The sequence below is a fragment of the Strix aluco genome, chromosome 3, assembly GCF_031877795.1.
Source record: "Strix aluco isolate bStrAlu1 chromosome 3, bStrAlu1.hap1, whole genome shotgun sequence".
Taxonomy (NCBI): Eukaryota; Metazoa; Chordata; class Aves; order Strigiformes; family Strigidae; genus Strix; species Strix aluco.
In genome coordinates this window covers 43687203-43706515 of record NC_133933.1, presented here as the reverse complement: position 1 = coordinate 43706515, position 19313 = coordinate 43687203, and the positions used below count along the sequence as shown (strand labels likewise).

At 39.6% G+C, this 19313-nt stretch overlaps 1 protein-coding gene across 1 annotated transcript in view; it reads left to right on the top strand.

The window, feature by feature from the left end:
- The window catches only part of KIF26B (kinesin family member 26B), a 313880-nt gene that overhangs the window by 223765 nt on the left and 70802 nt on the right, over positions 1-19313 (top strand). The window lies entirely within an intron of this gene.

Here is a 19313-nt window from a genome sequence, read left to right as displayed (position 1 = left end):
TGGACACTTAACACAGTGCCATTTGTTCCAGGCATTTACAGTTCTGTGCCTTTATGCCTTCCCTGTGTGCCTGAATGATACTATAAGGAAGGTGAGATCCTGCAAGTTTTGCGACTACTTAACACTTAGTCTCTCAGTACTTTAAGGAGTAATTCTGAAATTTGAGGCTATGTTGAGCAATGCCTTACTTTTAAAAAATTCATTCCATAGAATTTATCAGGAGAGAGTAGTATTTACCCTGATTAATTGTTGGATTCATCGACTGTCAGATGCTGAGGGCAAAGAGATGATCTTTTCTCCTCAAGATACTACAGTATCTTGCAAAGTAATAGTATATACCTAGGGAGTCACAATAGTAAGGCCCAGAGAATTGAGTTGTATATGAATGTATAACGGAATCAAGGGAAGCAGGAGGGATCCTGCTCTTGAAGGCATTGAGCATAGGTGGTGATGCAAGGATGACAAATAAATCCATACAAGCTCATGAACATGCCTACAAGTATTTGGCAAAGATTAGGTCATTGGTCTATGCAGTCCAATCTCCTGCTGCCTCTATCAAAGGGCATTCCCTGGTGATTTAAAGGACATCTTAAACTAACTTGCAAACTGCAGCAACATTGACTGGGGAAAATAAGAGGAAGATTCTTTCCTAACACCTGTGGACAATTAGGTGACACGGTGTGGTAGGAGGTATGACTATTCAAAGCATCCCTTTGGAACTATAACTGCAGAAAAAAATCCTCTTAAGGTCACACCATCATCCAGACACCAAAAAAAAAAAAAAAAAAAATCCAGTTACAGTGTTTACTTTAATAGCCTTATGTAGTATTGAGGACTGCATATTGAAGTGAAATGCTTAGTAATCATTCCTACAGTTACTTTCCCTGCTTGAGAATTCAAAGTGAATTTTTTATTTAAGCATTTAGAAGGGGATGTTAAAACTGGAAAAGCCAGCTTCATCTTCCTGTTACTTATAAACCTTTCCCTTCTATATATACTTATAACCTTTCCCTCCTACTATAGTCCCCAGTATTTCAACTGCAAAGTTCCCAACGTACAGAGGGTAGCTGAACCTCAACATGAGGACGATTTGGGGAAATTATATTACTGGCTGTACAGATGCAGAAAATGTTTCAAGTGTTTGGCTGTGCACAGGCTTGCTTTATTCTCTTCACCAAGGACATCAGCAGGTTAAAGTAATTGGCTGTGTTCAAGCCCTAGGGGAGATACTCAGCCCTTGGGGCAATGGTGGTCTCCAGCCAGACCTTCTCTTTCTCTTCTGAGGAAAAAGGTGGTGGATGAGGTGGAGGAGACTTGAAGGCTAAGTCCAGGCTCCGATCCCCAGCCTCAGACACTCTCCTGTTTCCAAAGAGTTTGACTATTGTTCTTAATAGTTTCCTCTGTTGTGAGGGACCCGCTTTTTGGGGTTACTCTGACCATGATCTCCCTTTCTTTCTTTTGTTCATTCCTTCTAGTGAAACCTTTTCCTTCCAGCCTGAAAAGATCCTGTTCATCTTCAAGAGTTGAATTGACTTAAAGAAGTTGAGGTCCTATGATTAGCTAATCTGTCTGAAAGATAGTTTGTGGATAAAGTCAGTGGGCCAGGATTTCATCTTGTATATTTTGGCTTGTCTGTGCATAATATTCACAAATATTTTAAAAACATGTTAAATATCTACCCATTATTTTTCTTTAGAGCATTTCTGTACACTCTTCCTCTACATTTTTATTCTTCTGCAGGAACTATTTGCAAAGGGTTTATGATACAGATTTCTACATGTTTTTCTAGGTTTATGCATGAAAATCATTCCTGCTTTTCCTTTGCAGACTCTCTGGAAAATGTAGATTCAGGATAGTATGCCATGTATGCCTACGGAAACTTCAAAGTTTTCTGCACAAAAAAGTGTTGGCTTTCAGGCTAGATTTTGGGGATATCCTTTTTTTTAAACTCATTTCATATTAATATAATTAATTGTTTTTATTAATGGGAAAATGTGGTGAATACATGTAGACTTTGCTCTGAGTGTGCATCTCTAGAGAGGGTAATGAACTGTAGATTAGCTCTACAAAATACATGTTACACTAATTCAAAAAGATAATTGTGTGATTAGAACTTTATAGATATCAATTTGTTCAGTCTTATTTTCCTCAACTTTATGGAGTCTAATGTAAAGGTTTTAAAAAATATTTTTTCTTTCTACTGGGATTTTCTTAACTCTTTCAGTACTTAAGTGTTTAACACATGCCCAGGTAGTAGATCTAGTTCTACTAAAGTAACAATTAATTATCTAATGTCATTTTTTGCATTAGTAGCTATATCTTAGGATAACTGCTCCCTATCAAGTCATGCTAGATCCCAATATTCATCTAATCAGATCATTTAAAAATTGATGGAATTGATTGAAAGTTGAACTAGCAGCTGAGCTAAAGATAGCTGAAAACTTTTCAATCGGTTTTTGTGTGGTTAGTTTTTTGTTTGTTTTGGTTTTTGTTTATGTGTAGGGTTTTTTCCTCAAAAATCAAATTTGGGTTGACATTACTCCATAGGTATTTCATAATTACTTTTTCATAATTTTCATAATTACTTTTTGTTTATATAATGCATTATATAAACTACATTTTAAAAGTATTTTCAAAGTCAGAGGAAAACGCTTTCTTCTACCAACACAGACTTTTAAAATTAGTCCAAAATAATTTCAGCATTTCTCAGAAAATTTCAGTCTTGCAGATTTTTATTTCTATTCAGAAGAAAAATCATATTTTGAAATATCAAAGTTTCTGTCCTGACGAAATAGAAATGGTGAGTGTTGGATCTTTAAAGTTGTTAAGTTAGAATGTATTTGTGATTTCTTGTAACCAAAAGAGCTTCAACTGTATATGTTGCAACAAGATACCAATTTTCAATTTAGATACGTGTGAGAGTCCTTCTCTTACCAAGGGAAAAAGAAGGTATTTTGCAAAATATGCTGGCTGATCTGAGTTTGGAATTTTAACTTCAAGGAAATAAATGCTGTGTTGAAGACGTTCAGCAAAACAGGCTTTGAGTTCATCCCTGCCCTTTGGAGGAGAGGGGACTACATTTTAATGACTTTTGTAGATATTTGCAACATTGAGTGTCAATTGCCAGAACTGAGTGGCTTGATCCAGTTGCATGTGTATTGTCTATAGGGGCTGAGCTCCACAGGATCCAGAATGACTTCTTCACATATAGTGTCTAAGATTTCTTATCTGATAAGCTGAGGTTTGCTCCAGTCTTCAGAGGTAATACAAGGTGATTAAAATATATCCAGATAAGAAGTTTTGGGTTCAAGTGGCTTTTTGAGGCTCATGTTAATATACCCATCTAGATGTAATCTGATAGGTATTAGAAATCTCTCCTGTGTTAGGGCTATGGAGAATAATGGCATCCTGAAACAGCAAATAAACCACCTTTTTTAATGGAAATCGCTGGAGAGGCAAGGTAGCTGATGCATAAAGTAGATTCCATGTAACATATTCAGGTGTTGGTGTACCTTCTTAATGGTAGAACATTTTCTGCCAGGTGACCTAGTAGGAGGGATTCTGAGTTACTCTTATCTGGAAGTCATTATAGATTAATGACATTTTCTTCCTCATCCCTTTGTCCGTCTGGTCACTTGCAATTATTTGAAAATACATTTCAGAGGATGCTGCAGTCTGTGGATGTTCATGCAGTAAGAGACATAGTAAATTAGACTTACTGTGCATGTCAGTGAGCTATACAGAAAAGATCTGAACCATAGACCAGAATAGTTTGGAAAGAGTTATTATGATCTGTCAAGTCAATAATTCACATTTTAGAAAAGCCCTCGGTTCTAAATTTACAGTTTGGATTCATTTTACAACCTATCAAGCCATTAATCAGGGCTTTGTAAGGTCCCGTAATGCACTTTTATATAATCTGTATTTTTATGTTTTGACATGATGGACTGTAACATCTTAATTAAAATAATATTAAGAGGTTTACTGAATCCCACACTATCCAAGGACATCCAGAGATAGTCACTCCATTGAAAATGTACCCTGTTCTATCTTGTTATTACACAGAGAATGGGATATGTCCTGAAGCATCTTGACAGAGGCCACATTTCTTGCAACATCTATGCAAATTGGTAGAAATTAATGACAGAATTAATTTCCTTTACTTTGGCAAGTTCATATGCAATATTTACCTTACCAAAACTTGTATTGAATATTAGCTAATGTGCATTCACATGCAGTCAGGTAAGATGTGCAGCATTGAACAGAAATACAGTAAGAACAGTGGTGTAGACAAAGTTGTATGTGAACCATGACATATTACCACTTATTAAACTTTACATTATTGAATAATCTGAACCAAAATCCAGAGGTAAATATACCCAAAATTGACATGCACACTGTCCAAAGATCTGTATCCCAATATTTTCTTTGTATAGCAAAAATACTATGTAAGAATGAAAGATACTTGGCTATTAAAGAGGTAAGCACAGAGCTGCATGGTTTGCAGCACTCACAGATGAGTGTTGCTGTGAAGACAGTGAAGAATGAAGGGCTAATGTACAGCTGTAGTACTGGACAACAAGTGATAAAGGCAGTTTTAGAAGTGCAATTAAAAACCTGCATTTTTATTTTTCACCATAATACTTGTCATAATGCCTGTGACTGTACCTGAGGCTTCTCAGCCAGACAGATTTGTGGTCCATTATGTTTAAACATGGTACTGTCAATTCCAGGAACTATTTGGAAGGATTTTATACATTGAAAGAACTGAGGAAAAACCAAGTTGATCCAAGTTAGGGCTTTGGCTCCACCAGTGAAAATCTGAATATTGTTGTGGTTGGCATGACTCTCATTTGGATTCTGGCCCAGCCCTGGCCACACTCACTTTCTGTGCTTCTCACATTTCATACTGATGCATATGATCAGTCTGTACTCAAGCAGTCCCACTTACTTCAAGACATACCTTTTTCAGGTTTTGTGGTATAAAACCATCCTTCACCAGACAGACAGGCAGTAGATCTGTCTGCTTCCCTACCACACAGTGCTGATTTAGGCTCACATTTAGATTTGAAGTTTGAATATTTCATCAAGCTTCATTCTGTGCTGCACATTAAAAATGACTCTGTAAGTGTTATTTGTTGTGGTGTCTTCTCCCTTTTATCATTCTGATATATTTTACCTTGCTTATTTGTTCTGCCTGTGCTCTAATCTGCTGTGGGAAGATGCTTCTTAAAAAAAACAACTCACACCCTCTTTTCTTTTTCTTCATTAATCTCTCTGTTTTGTGATGAGTGACAAGACGTTACAAGGCATCAAAGATCATTTCTTCCCTGATACTAAGCTACAGCAGTGACAAGCATGGGGGATGAATTATCTTAAAATGAAAGATCCCTTTATTGCTTAAGAGAAGGCTAGTTGCTTAAATCATTTGTGAAACCTGTACACTGCCTGCTACTTTCACAGCCATTGTCTGGCATGCAGTGCCACCAATGATAAATAGCAGTGTTACCACAGAAATTTTCATAGTAGGTGGAAAAACACTGTTTAAAGAGATGGATTTAAAAACAGATTCATTGGTGTAATACCTAGGATATCTCCAGTAGTGTCAACAGAGATGCAGTGTCTCTGCAGGAATTGTTACCCACCAAAGGCACCAAGGCATTTTGAGAATGGTGCATCTCATTGTTGACTCATGGTGACATCATTGCGACCAAAATGGAAATCATAGGATTTTAGAGGAGATGAAGCAACTAGCTCTGTCACCTACCTCTGAGAGAGACAAGATGAAGCTGCAGAATTGTTGCCTGCCCAGCCTCATCAAGGTCCTCCACTTGTTCTTATCCACCATGAGATCACTCTTTCTGCCTGCATCAGAAAAGAGAGAAATCAAATTGTCAGCATAGTTCAGGCTAGCTAAAGGTAAAGCCTTCTTGAGCAGCTCCTAAGTGATCAAGAGCTTGATCTTTAGAAAGTAAGCTTACATGGCTGATGCAGTCCCCATCCCGGTGGCAGGTGCAATGGAAGGAGCCTTGCTTGGATATGTAGAGTCCCAAATGAGATTATTCTTAGCTATTTAAATAACATGCCTAGAAAACTGATCACACTAGACTTAGGATTTGACAAGGAGGGGTCACTTTGGCACTTACAATGAAGCTTTTTAAGCCATGAGGGACTAAAGCAAACTTCATTAAACCTCTGTTTTCATCATCTTGCTCATATTTGTCAATGGTGATTATAGCCCTTAATTATTGCTACTCTGTTTACCACTGGATGCAAATTATCAGCAAATGAGCTTGAGTTGCCCTGTGCTTCTCTGTTAGATCATTTATTAAGAAACATAAAAGCTTTCCAAAACAGTTAAAACGACTTGCTCCTTTGATATATGCTTCACCTAGATATCAGGAAAAGGTAAAGTGCTTACCATTGTCTTGGTTTGTAATGTTTGTCCATTTGCCTTGTTGAGCTGAGGTTTTGAAACCCAAACACAAATGCATTTTTGCATCTGTATTAAGCAGCTCAGCCTGTCTAGAGTTACAATGAGTATTGTTTTAAAGGTGCACCTGGAAACCAAGATAAAATAATCCTGTATAACCAGCAGTTTAGGGACAAAGTACTATTACGGCAAAGTTTTACTTTAAAAAAGCTTTGGTAATGACCATTGCATTCATACTCAATAAGTCCTTATTTTGTGTTTTGGTCATGGAAAAATCTAATTATACTCAATACAAAAAAACATATTTGCAGGATTCAGCAAAGTTCATTTTTATAGTTCTTGTGGACAACAGCTGCAGGCTATCAGCCTGGACCCTTGATAAATGGTTTTGACATTTCCTACAGACACCCCTCATGAAAAAGGCTTTTTATTTATTCTCAAATGTTGAATTCTGCATTATTGATCAGGTGCCATTCATTAAAGGCTGCTACTTGCTAGAGGAATTACACAGTCCCTAAGCTACACACAACATAATGAATTATTCCATTGACGAATAGCAACGTTAAAGGAATGTTAAGGTTGGATGGTTAAGCGCTCAAAAGTCAGGAAAATGGCAGTTGAGGTTGAAGATTATGGGAATTTTGCCTGAATTAAGATTGCAGAATTACAGCTAAGGGCATGTACAAAGACTACTGACAAGCACTGGATATTTGTTCTAGGGTAAGTGGTCTATTCACAAACATTGCCATTATTTATTGAAGCGTTTAACAAGGTAGCAAACAGTGGATGAAATCATTAGTGGTAGGGGTCACTAGGCAGATGGGCATTTTGTTGGCTGTTTCTCATTGTTATAGAGTTGCATTAGTCAAGGAAGTAGGAATGTTATGCTGTATACTGCAGCTGAGGGTAAAAGAAGTTAGCGGCTCCCTGTGACACAAAAGGCAAGTTTCATTTGGCAAAGTACTGTTTCCATTTAGTTCTCACCTGGGGGCTCCTGTTTACTTTTCTTTCTGTCGTTTTTGTCTGACTGTTTCTCTGATTTGGTATAACTTTTCTTCTGTTATTTAGCTAGTTTTGTTCAATACAAAAAACACAGGAAAGAATTACAGTCCTAGTATCTTGGTTCTGTGATCAGACAGACCAGGATCAGTGCTAAGCATACCGTACCACCCCCCTTGCTTGCATACCTGGATTTCTTCCCATGGGAACACAGGATGCAGTGGAGATGAGCTGCACTGTACCTGGAGTCAGATGCTGCCCAGGAACAAACACCAAAGAGAACAACACGCAGATCATTTGCACTAGCAGCACACACTTAGCTAATATGTCTTTGGATTTTTTCAAGTAAGAGCATCCTTGTAGCACCAGGGGCTGTGTTTGCTGATCCCCAGCTTTTAGGAACAAATTTGCTCAGACACAAGACTTCCTTGGATTTACTTTCTTTCAGGGGTAAGATTCACGTTGTAGTGCCTCCTAGAGGCTGCTGAAAATCCCAACACAACATTCACTACTGGTCAGAAAGCAATTGAATGTTAGGACTGAGAAAAGCATTAAAAAAACCCAAACCAAACCAACCCCCCAAAAATCGGAGTAAGGACAAGCAACCAGAGCCTCAGCGACAGGTTCTGGAAGAGCTGAAAGAGGCAGCTTCATGTACTGTATATATCCAGGGGAGATCTTTCTGGGGCACTCCTTTCCCCACCCCCAAAAGGAGGGACAACATCCCACAAATGACACTATGAACATGCCCAAGCCCAGTAATGTCCCCAGTGGGCTGTAGATTTGATTGAGACTACAACCTAGCTCATCATCAACCTGTGGCTCTCTCCTGATAGTGTAAGTTCCCTGCAGTTTGTGTCTTGGTAGGATGCAAGTGGCACATGAACCATGCAGGTATTGGCAAAGCACAGCTCAGGGGGGACCAGTGGGATGCCAGTGCAAACCACTGCAGTGGGAGGCTCACAGGGCAGACTGTTGGGTCACTGTTGGAAATGGGATATTATAGACTTATGTGAACCTTTAGATGCATCTTGTATGGTCTTGTCTTCTCTTGTCCCAGGTACAATAAATAATCCTGTTTGTTTCAGAGGCATACGGAATCAGGCCCACCATAAAAATCTGTCCACGGATTTCTGTTAAGGCTCAACAAATGCATTTTTAGTTAGATATATTATATAGCATTACAAATGGATCTCACTAATTTTAAGTGACTGGCTGCTTGGGCTCTGTAGTTATTGTGTCTCCTTGTACCACTGCCAAAGATAGAAGCATGCAGGTAGTATTAAATACTATACAACATGAAAGAAAAAGTAAATTTAATATCATGTTTATGCCCTTGTAAACATTATAGCCTGCAGTTATGAGATAAGAAAAGAAAGAACTAGCGTTCGGGTAGTGTGTTTAGGTAAAGCAAGTCTTTCCTGGCATCTTAGGTGTGATTCATTCTTATGCTTTATTTCTGCAGTTGAAAAATGAGCATAACTGTAAATATATGTCTTAATCCTGTCAGAAACATTTGCAAAACCCTGTAGGATCTTCAGGTGAAAGGTTCACTAACAATATCAATCATATAATTACTTAGATTCATGTTTTATCGTTTCCTCCTTTTTTCAGTTTCATTTTATTGATGGTTGTTCCTAACTAAAGTAAAATTCTCATCTCATATACTTGCAGGTAAATAAGGAATTATTGCTGAATTCAATGGCATTATAATGTATTAAATTTATCACTAAGGCATCTAGCTCTAATCCTTGAAGTTTCTGGTGATTGTTTCATGCAACATATGGCACCGGAGGCTGGTTATACTCCCCTTCTGGAGACTGGATTTCTCCTCTGAATAGTGAAGCATTTATTAGATATCTCACCTATATTGCCTAATATGATAATTGTACCTCCTTCCATTTATATAGCCTCTCTTTAGCAATGCAGCCCCTTGCTTTCTTTGGGATTCTTTTCCTCCCCATGAATTCCCAAATCTTTTTCTTAGTCAGTAGCATGAACCTTCCTTTTTATTTACTGGCTGTCATTACCAACTGCCACTCCAAAGCTTTACACCTTTTTTTTTTTGTGTGTTTTTTTCCACACTTATCTGCATTAAACTGCAATTTGTCACTTATTCTGGCTTGGCTTAAATAATGTAAATCCTTCTTATCTGATTGCATCGCTACTCATTATTTATGGTGGTATGCCATAGACTGTTATATGCAGACTGGGGAATCTTCTTTCGTATGTAGTCATGGGGATCATCTTTATAAATAATGGAGAAGCTTACAATTGTGATTATACATCTTCTGTGCAATACCTATATATCCTTTGTTTCTCTAGCACTGAAAAGACATCTAAAAGACGTGCATAAGGGAAACTTTGTATTTTATCTGCATTCTTTCCATAGAAATTCTTGTTTCCTTAGACAAAAAACCAGAGAGCCTTGTTCATCTGGGAATTCCTGTTCTCCTGAGAATGTATAATGCAAAGCCCTCAGTGCCATCCTTTCCCTAATTAGGGATGAGATGACCTGCCTGCTTAAACTTAGCAAGACACATCCTATGCACCTTTCTCACAACTTCACAAAAAGGGAAACTGGGACTTTTTGAAATAATATAGAAGACATAATTATCAATGTACATGCTTGAGATATTGCTACTGTTGATATTGCTACTGCTTCTATCAACATCAGTCCTTGTGGCAGCTGAAGCAGTACAGTCATGTTTTGCTGGAAGGGCAGATTTTTAAGAGGAAACTTTAATGAGTGAAGCAAAGCTCTCTTCAGTGTTTCTTCACTGCAGCAGAATATGAGCATGGCCTATGAGAAAGAGCCAAGAGACTCCCCACTGCTGGCTCCCTCCTCCCCTGGGGGCTGATGGCAACCCCATGTAGGCAACAAGAATGACAGGAGCTTTGTCATCAATCATGAGAGCAGAGAAGTTCCTTGCCTCACTGGTGCTGTGAATGTGTTTGATGGGTTTGGCTGATCTGTCTGTAGGATCTGTAGCTATCAAGCCAGGTCAGAATAGAACAGAGCAACATATGGCACATCACACGCTTGGGAGGCCACTACTGCACCACCTGAGTTTCTTGTATTTAACTTAAAGGATGGAAAACATGGATAAGCTGTGCAATGTTCTGTGGCTGGGACTATGTTGTGGTTTAACCCTGGTAGGCAGCTCAGCCCCACAGAGCCACTCGCTCACTCCCTCTCAGTGCGATGTGCAAGAGAATCGGAAGGGTAAAAGTGAAAACTTGTGGATTGAGATAAAGCCAGTTTACTAGAAAGAGCAAAAGCTGCATGCACAAGCAAGCAAAACGATGAATTCATTCACTACTTCCCACCAGCAGGCAGGTGTTCAGCCATCTCCAGGAAAGCAGGGCTCCATCATGTGTAACAGTTACTTGGGAAGACAAACGCCATCGCTTTATGTCCCCCCCTCTTCCTCCTTCTTTTCCCAGCTTTTATTGCTGAGCATAATGTCATATGGTATGGAATATCCCTTTAGTCAGCTGGGGCCAACTGTCCCAGCTATGTCCCCTCACAGTTTCTTGTGCACCCCTAGCCTGCTCGCTGGCAGGGTGGGGTGAGAAGCAGAAAAGGCCTTGATGCTCTGTAAGCACTGCTCAGCATCCCTATGTCATCAACACTGTTTTCATTACAAATCCAAAACATAGCACTATAGAAACTATGAAGAAAATTAACTGTCCCAGCAAAACCCAGTACAGACTATAAAGTAAATTAAACAGGAGCAGGAAATGTTTCTGGGCACTAGCCCTCAATCATCCATACTCCTGCATTATTAACAAGGTCCCTGGCATGGTGTTGGGCCACTAGACTGCTCTCCCAAACAAATCCAGGCATGCTTTTTAAATTAGCATGGGCAAGGAACCAGCTTGGCAGACCATTGGATATGGCCACACCATAGTAGAAGATGAGAATTACAGGAAAGGATGCTGGCCATTTTGTGCCAGGGAACAGTTTTTGCCTTGTTTAATTTACTTTCTATCTAAAGACCCTTTTGAAAAAATTGTATTCGGAAGAAAAAAGGAAGGGAGGAAACCCTGTGCTCTAAAAGGTCACTGAAATGAAGCAAGATATCTGCTTGATTTTGAAAGGTAGAGATCTGACACCAAGGAAATGAGGAGATCTTGAAATTCATGGCAGTCAACTGTAGTTGCTACTCAGCATAGGGAAATAAATCTCACTTATCAGAGTGAGAGAACCAGAGCAAATTTTTGCAGTAGTGTGCTAGAGGCTTAAGTAAGGCATCTGCTGACTGTACCAGTAGGTGCATGCTTACATGTCCGCAGATCCACTGCAGGGAAGACAAGATTTGCCTGCTGATTCCACGTTGTTCATGCTGGGATTGTTGAAGGCTGTTTTGGTTTGTTCAGTTCTTATGAAAATGCCACTAACAGTGATGTTTAAAGATATTCCCCAAAAAAAGAGCTGAAATTTCATCCGCACACATGAGTTGAGTTAGGCTGTTGTTGACCCCATCGTAGATGCAGGTAAACCTCTGTGGATCCATGTGTAGGTATATGGAGAGTGTCAGAAGCTTGGAAAAAAATCCTCCTCCTGCTTGAGACAACATGCAAACTGCTCCAGCTATGCAGGTCTGAAATGCAGACTTCACTCAAAGCGATCAGAAGGAAGCAAAAGGAGACCCAGGAACACACAGTCTGTTTGCTGCATGTGGGGAAGCTTAGGGAAAGATTGTTTCCATGACAGGATGATCCTCATACTTTTGTTTTTTATATTTTTAAAGAGCAGAAGAAAGTTGCAGTGCTCTGTGTTAATCTAGTAAATGCTGAAGTAGCAATGTGACAGCTGAGTGGCTGGGCTGATGTACATGCTGGTTTCAGACAGTGTTGGTGCTCAGCACTGTCTTTCAACTGTACGAAACTACAGTGACAGAACTCAAAGCCACTGCTGACACAAACAAGCCAAGAGGTCACTGAGCCATGCCCTGTGACCTGAGCATATTTCACACCAGATTTTACTGAATTTATTAATAAAGTTACATCATCCAACTGAAAAAGGTTACAGTCCTGATAAGGGCAAGTGTCTCAAAGCATATGATTGGTGTTTGTGGGTACAGCACACTCATGCTACTTCCCATTATTGCTACAAGCACAAATTAGTTTAACTGCTGTACAGGATGGGGTTGATAAGCCAGTAAAGTTTTAGCAATTACACAAGAAAGAAACAGAGGGACAGTCATAAAAAAGAGGAGACCTGCAAGCCCTAATGACATTGCTTTTCCAATTGTTTTCACTGCTTTTCCAAAACAGCAGGAGCAGTAACAACCATTTCCACAAAGAACAAGAGTGATCAGGCCCTGAGTATTTTCTAATTTGTGCTAAAGTGAAGCACTGAAGCCTATAAGAGATACCTTTGTGAAAATAGAGAAGACAATGAGGCCTGTTTATTCATGCTTCCTGACCAGTTTACACTGGCATAACTTACCCAGTTTGTCTTTTCTTTTTTTTTTTTTTTTTTTTTCCCTAGATGTGACCAGGAGACTTCCATTAAAGCAGTGTCCACTCATGCAATTCTGTATTTGTCTCATTCTAGCTCAGTCTGTTTATCTTGACCTCCTAGATTTCATGTTAGCATGATCAGTTAATTGTCTCATGATCTGTAAGAAAAATCCTTTAAAATGTTTAACAGACTGTTTCCATATTCTCTGGGCACTATAGAAAGGCTTCTAGCTTTATATGCATTGTGCAAAAGCAAGTATGTGCATAAGCATTTGGGATGTCATAGATTTTCTTGTGCTGTAGTATTTTGTGGCTGGCTACAGCAAAAATGCATGCCTGCCATCATTATTTACAACTGTAACAGTGAGAAATTACAAAACCCACTCTTCATTAACCTCCAATAAGGCTGTTCCTGCAGCCAGTGATTGCCATTACATTGATGGAGTGCTAATACAGCTCAGTAGCCCCGGCTGGCCCGTCTCGCCTATGACTGCACCGCAGCTCCTGCCTCCCACCACTACCCACCACACGTCCATCAGAAGCTGCTCAAATGATTGATGAGAAAAGCAGCTCATAAAGGCAAGCACAGTGCCCAAAGCAACAGCTGTCTAGCCCTGTCCCTGCAGTAATTAGATAAATGAACCCCAAATGAAATCTTACAGGCAAGAGTAGAAGGAAGTGATAATATGCCCAATGTCAATCTCTGATTGCTTGTGTTGCCTCATTCCAGCCTCTGTTTGTAGTTATTTGTGTTTGATACAGATTTGACACAGTTCACCTCTCCCAACTTCCATGCTCATTTCACTGCCAGTCCTCCAGACAGACCCCTGTGGGCACAGGAGACATAGGAGTGTCAATGGCTGGGGCTGGACTCTCTTTTCTTTTTTTTCTCTATGGCACCAGTTCTACCTTCAGAGTGTGCTCAACCTTTGTCCCTCTCCACAGAGTAAGAATGTAACAAAAAGTCCATGGTGGGTCACAAATTGAGTTTAGCTGCGGAAAATCCTGCAATTAGCAAATTCCCTCTTCAAGAAATAGTTGATGTGTATATATAGATAAAAAAGGAGAAGGCAAAGGAACGTGGGTCAGGCAGCTGAAATTGTAATAGAGCTCATTAAAAGGTCTGTGCTTATTTTTACAGTACAGAAGCATAGTGATATTACAGCAATTCCCCTGTATCTTCTTCCCATGATGCTACTGAATGGTACCCATGAAAGAACTCTTCAGTGCCAATAATTACCATTTAGAGATAAATCTATAAAAAAATGTATATATAAGTTTTTTATATATATTCAGAAAATATATATGCTTTTTTAAAAAAGTAGTGTATACAATTTAAATACACACATATGTGTAAAATAAATATATATACAAAAAACCCGAAGAAACCATGTTGAGGGAACCTAAACAGTAGAGTTCTGATTCTGCTTTCATTTGTGGCATTGCACATTGGGAGTAATGTTGTGGAATGCAATGACTGTAGAATGTGTTCAAGCACAGAACAAATCTTTGTAGGCAGGAAGTGAAATCCAGAGAAGTAAACACCGGTCCTGTTGGATTTAATAGTTGTCAAATGAAATCCTGTGAACTCAGGAGAAAACGCATTAAAAAATGTTTCTAGCTTGAGCAGAATTACGAGGTGAAGTTATATCCTAGAAAAAGGCACAATAATGATGCAGAGCAAGTGACCTTTTCTTTTATTCTCTCTCTCCACTCTTAAACTAGAGTAGTTCTTGCTGAGTTCAGCCAGATTTGCATGAGTGTAAAATTAGATCAAAATTAGGCCCAGGTTGTTTGTTTTACCGATAGCTCATGTCTCAAGAGACTGCTTTCATGTTTCCCTGTAGAAACAGTCAGAGGTGCGTCTAAGGCTGGGCGCTGCCAAGACCTGATCACTGGGATTCAAATAAGAATTTCTGGCAGACTGAGTGGTCCCATTAATCGCAAGTGGTATCTCTTAAACCCTTCAATTACAAGAGATTAGTGGGAAACTGTAGCGTTGGACTAAAGGAGTAATGACACATAGGAAGTGAAGCAGAAAACCCGCTTTCTTCTTTTTAAGGAGAAGTTCAATTTACAGTTTATTTAAATATAAATTGCAAGCATAAAGTGTTAGAGTTCTTAAACTTCACTGTTCAGTTAGTTTCAAATTAACTGTACTATATTTCTGCCTTCCCCAGAGCAGCACTGTGATCTTCAGCCTGTCTGTTCCTTAAATTGAACTGAAGTCTTTTAAGTCCATTAAGTTCCTGTGCTATCCCCATAGCTGGGTGAGTTACGTTCGCTTGTCCTCGTGCTGCCTCCCCCATGGCGTAGATTGCTGGGGCCAGCACAGACTCTGAGCCCCTCCACACTACCCCCAGCTATAAACTGCATGAAGGACTGAAATGGCAGAGCATGAGGTTGTGGTCTCCCATCGTTTCTACTGCTGTAGCTTAGTTGATTTACTCTTGTCATAACCACTATTGGGAAATGCTTTGCATGAATCCTTGGGTTTAGGTTACATGCATAATAATGTTTAATAATGGAGTGCCTACCTAATGGCAGCCGCCAGTCCTTTGAGGCCCGGTAATGAGTGAGTGTATCAGTATGACTTGCAGTGAAATAAGCTGTGCCTCAGCCCGTTGTACAGGTGGAGAGTGTGAAACAGAGATTGCATCACTAGCTCACAATCATACTGCATCTGAGGCACAGCTGTTAGGAGGTGTCCTAGCTCCCCAATCTCAGCCTGATTCGCAGACCACAAGCCTGCCTGTCTTCTAAGAAGATACATCAGATGTTTCAAAATCTGTTTTGGTCTGCCTAGCTTACTGTGTTGCAGTTATGTATGCAGTTCTGAATCGCAATATGTGTTTCTCAGGACTGAAGTTTGCCTGTATCTTGTCTGCTTGTTGGTTTTTTGCTGTAGTCACAGCTTCCATGGCATATAGTGGACATGTGTTTTGCACAGCCAGGATCTAATTGTCTTGTCAATGTAATGTAAGTCAGGAGTAATTTGAAAGAGTTACACTGGTATGAAACTGGCTTGGAAGAATACTCTAGGATCTACAAATTACCAGATGAGTTCAGATAATCTAGTGCTGCTACTTGTGTTCAGTGTCCATCATACTCATGTGCCCATCTTTATTTTTGCTAGCATGTGATTTTTGCTGAAGACTGTCACACAGAGTTGTGTGTCCTACTGTATTTAGGCCAGGGACTATGCTGCCCAGGATAAGCATTTTTATGCTTACAGCAAAAAGAATAACTTTAGACAGCCTACAAGTTAGGCACCTACATCTCAGGTAACTATTTAAGATGCCTGTGGTGGTATAGAGAAAGCAAGAAGCATTTGTGGAGTGCAACTCATCTTATCTGGAAAGCAGGTCTGTAACACAGACCACATGAATTAAGTGCTAGAAGTGCCTGTTTCTCTCTGTTGTCTACAAAGGGGTCAGACAACCGGCTTGGATGGAAACAGCTCCTGCAGGCTGGTCTAAATGGAGGTGAGAGAAATTACCCATGATAAGCTGTGCCAAGGTGCACAGACATCCTCATGCTAGCTGCAAACAAACTAGCTTCAGAGTAAGAAGTGGTCCAGCTATCCAGATACCTACATGTAATCAATATGATATTCCTCTGCCCTAACACACATGAACATGGTCTTTTCCAACCTAAATGATTCTATGATTCTGTGTAGGTGTGACACTTAGGGACACGGTTTAGTGGTGGACTTGGCAATATCAGGTTAACAGTTGGACTCAATGATCTTATGGGTCTTTTCTAACCTAAGTGATTCTATGATTCTGTGAACCATTAAATCTCAAAACAAAAATCCCCAATGCACAGGAAATACAAAGGTTCATGGCAATAGCAGTATTTTTCTTGCAAAACGTCTATATTTGCCAGAGTTAAGGAGCCAAATGGTCAGAAACTGTATGCTGTTAGGCAACTCCTGGGACTTCTGAGTTGAGCTCTTTTTTATATAGAATCATATAATACCAGATTGGAAGGGACCTCAAGGATCATCTGGTCCAACCTTCCTTGGCAAAAGTACAGTCTAGACCAAATGGCCCAGCACCCTGTCCAGCTGAATCCTAAAAGTGTCCTATGTTGGGAAATCCACCACTTCCCTGGTGAGATTATTCCAGTGGCTGATTGTTCTCATTGTGAAAAACTTTCCTCCTTTTATAGTGGTTCATTCAGTTTATCTGATGCTAGTAAATTTTTTGGATTTCAGTTAAATTAGTGTTTTACTCCAGGGAAAGAGACACCTGATCCCTCAGTTTCACTCAGCATCACTGTAGCTGTTGGAAGTTAGGAGGATTTGCAGTATTACTTCAGTAAGAAGTGACAGGAATTAATCTGATTTTTTGTGAACAGGTTTAGATCAGGACCCAAGCCAGTGATATACTGTCACTAAACTGGTGTAGCTGAAGTTAAAACTGAGTGCCCATAGAGTTTGAGGCCAGAAAGAACTCTTAGACTGCCTGTATGTGAAGGGTTGTTAAATTTCATGCAGTATTCATTCTCCAAAAGCCAAAGAAACTTAGCCCCAGGGTATTTGGTTAACTCTCCTTTACACACAGGGATCAAGATCTGGAGGACATGGATTCATAGCAGCCAGAAATACACATAAACTTATAGGGAAATAGTTTTCTAAAGCACAGCAAGTGTTTTATTTAAAGTAGTTGAAGAATAGCATTTATTTTGGTTTCCAGCAGATCAGTCTAATGCTCTTGATACTGGCATCTATTTAAAAATGTGGGACACAGTACAAAAAGCCAAAGGCATCCAAAGTTGAAAATAGGAAAACAGATCAAGACTGATACCGCTCTTTGTTTTCTTGCTCCTCTAGATTCACAGTGTTGTACTCCGTCCCTTCCCTGCTAACTTCACTAGTGCCTCCCTTCTGAGCTGCCAGAGACCCAGGGCTGGAATAAACATTCAGGCCTTGTCCAGTTCATGTGGACTGACCGGGGGTGTTGGCTGTCTTTGTCTCAGTAGAAATCAGCTCTGCTTAGGGTTGGGTTTAGAAGAATGCCTTTGGCAAAATATTGGAAATGGCTTTTTTCAGTTAGAGGTTAGGTTTCATAAGCAGCTCAGCTGAGCAGTTGAGAAGAGAACCCATTCACACCCAAGTAGTATTTTTCTTCTTTCCCTCAACTAATTATGTAAAACTGAAATCATGTGCACAGATTTGTGACCATTTCACCATCTAATGACAATTTGTATTCCCAGGTTAAAATACAGGGAGTCAAATTACCACTTTGACTCACAGACATATAGAGAACACATCAGAAAAATACTGAATAATCCCAATTAATTGCTGATCTCATTCCATTGTATTCAAAGGAGTTGTGTCAAAAATGAATTTGCCCAGATTTTACCTCTCAAAGCAGCTGATTTACTTCCATGTGGTATCAGTTTAGGCCAGCATGATATGAGATCTACGTACAAAGAGCACTAGTCTCAGTTAAGGCCAACAGGAGCTGCAGCCTTGTCTAACTTTTAGGACTACAGCCTCCTCCCAGGGTACTTCTGCCATTTCAACAACAGATGTGCTCCCACCCTGCGCTGAGGTGACCCTTTGTGGTCACTGCATGCCAAGCGTTAGGTGGGTTTGATGCAAGTGGCATACAATTAAAGAGCATTAAGGTAAAAGTTCTGTCTGGTTGGTGTGAAAGTCAGTCTGCTCTAGGACAAAGTGCATGCAGGTGTGGCTAGAGCTGGCAGAAAGGTGATGTTTGCCCTATAAAGTTCAGGAACTTATGTGTCTGCAGGTGGTGAATTTATGGGGAGAACCAAAGCCAGACCGATTGTCATCAGTTTTACTTACATCTAAATTCCTTACCAACTGGTAAGGATGCAGTATAACCTCATTAAATCCATGAAGATGTATTTTTGTCTTAGGAATAATGTCTTATTATGTAGCCATTTAATGACTTGTGAGCTAACATGTTTTAACAAATCTTTTATCGCTTATTACATTCCACTCCCTTGACGATAATTTCAAAATCTGACCATTAAAACAGGGCTCTTTTCACAACTCTTTGATGATGACACTTAGAACTGAGCACTTCATCTTTTTGCATTTGGTTCAGAATCGGAAAGGTGTAAATTACAGATCTGGCTTTTATGTGCTTTTATTGATCAGACCGCTTCGTAGAAACCACAGCAGTTCTGATAGTTTAACAGTCTAGATTACCTTTCAACTTTCTTAATTGGGGCACTGGGGTACAGTTAATTTTCAATTTATATTGAGAGTAAGACAAGGTGATGTAATACCTCATCATTGTACTTGAGTAACATCGACACTAAAATACCAAGATGTACCTCGTAATTCTAAATACACAAGTTGCTTGTTGAAGGAAATGGAGATGAGTTCTGGCTTTATTCACTGAGTATTTTAGGCCAAATTCTGCCTATA